Source organism: Grammomys surdaster, unplaced genomic scaffold (assembly GCF_004785775.1).
Source record: "Grammomys surdaster isolate TR1022 unplaced genomic scaffold, NIH_TR_1.0 130319, whole genome shotgun sequence".
In the NCBI taxonomy this organism is placed as follows: Eukaryota; Metazoa; Chordata; class Mammalia; order Rodentia; family Muridae; genus Grammomys; species Grammomys surdaster.
The window spans coordinates 1-1625 of record NW_021621975.1 but is presented as its reverse complement, the minus strand read 5'-3'; the positions used below and the strand labels follow the sequence as shown (position 1 = coordinate 1625).

At 38.6% G+C, this 1625-nt stretch overlaps 1 pseudogene; it reads right to left on the bottom strand.

Annotated features, from left to right (window-relative positions):
* Nucleotides 1-72: 72 nt before the first annotated feature.
* Nucleotides 73-966, bottom strand: LOC114615653 (annotated as a pseudogene).
* Nucleotides 967-1625: the final 659 nt, after the last annotated feature.

Sequence of the window (1625 nt, the reverse complement as noted above, 5' to 3'; positions counted from 1 at the left end):
TTTGTGTTTTGATTATTATGTTGTGAGAGGATTTTCTTTTCTGGTCACATCTAGTTGTTGTTGTATAAGCTGTTATTGTGTTGGCAGCAACCATCTTCCAAGAATTCTTCTTAAACCATTAGTGACCTTCTTATCCCTTAGACTGTATATGAGGAAATTCAGAGCTGCAGTGACAACAGTAGAAAATAGAAAGTATATTTTCTTGTTTGGGGCTGTTGAATTGACTGGCAAGGACACACATGAGTAAACAACCCCCATACCACATCCCAACCACAATCAGATGAGAATAGGTGACAAGTGCTTTCTTCCTGCCCTCACTTGAAGGCATGCGGAGTATAGTAAACAGAATTTATGCATAGGATGCCAGGATAACATCAAGAGAAAAATCAACACAGAAACACCTGCCAAATAAACCATCAGCTCATATGTGGAGGTATCTGAACAGGCCAGCTTCAACAACTGAAGGATCTCACAGATCAGGTGCCTGATCTGCCAGGATTTACAGAAGGGGCATTGCATAGTGTAGATGGCAAATGCTAATGCTATCACTGATGCAAGGATCCATGTAGCAGCAGACACTTGGCCTCATGGCAATCATGTAATTTAGAGGGCAACAAATAGCCATACATCTGTCTTTGGCCCTAAAGACCAGAAGGAGGCCCTCTGTACCACCTAGTACCAATTCTAGAAACATCTGAAGGGCACAACTTCCAAAGGAGATGGTGTTGTCTTTGAACACAAAATCCATGACAGCTTTTGGAGTAATAACTGATGTCAGGAGGAGGTCCATGAGAGACAGCTGACCAAGTAGGAGATACACGGTCTTGTAGAGCCAGGCATCCATAGTGTAGCACTCCACTGCTGGTCATAGCCAACATGTACAGAACTATGATTGTGGCACAGAGAAGTTCAGGAGATCCTCAACAAGGTAAAGCCACTGCCGAAGGTTGAGTTCCTAAACTCCATTTTGAGTGATATATTTAGTTGTCTAGACACAGAAGAGTCAATTGAATTTTATTATTATAGAACTAGATTTTATGTTATCACTGCAATACTCCAATAAAATGATATTTTTCATATTTATAAGTAACTTTGCTTGCTGAGATATAAATTTGGCTTTTAATTGTATCTTGATAAATGTTCTGAAGATAGATACTGAAATTACTCCTGGAAAGGAGGTACTCAAGCCAGACTACATTCTTCTCAGAATGCAGAACATATGGATGTCTGAGTATAGACATATACAGATGGGCTGTTACAGAAATTCACAGAACATAATACTGCAGCAGAACTCTAGGATGTAGGACATCAGCACTTATGGAAGTACTAGTATAGTAAGGAGCACATAAGGATATACTATTAAATCACTGTACATAAATGTCATAATAAAGCACCATATACATTTTTATGACCAAATTGTTACATAATGCTATCTTTGCCAAAACTGATGTACTGTTACTGCAGTGTAAAGTGATGTGTACTTATAGCAAAGTTGGTGCATGTATTTATGGGGTCTGGACATGCCTTTATTAATCCTAAAATAGAGTAATTGAAAGGACATTGGAACTCAACGCATTAGCAACTATGACATTGTACTTTAATTCTTTAGAATCTGCTTTGGATTC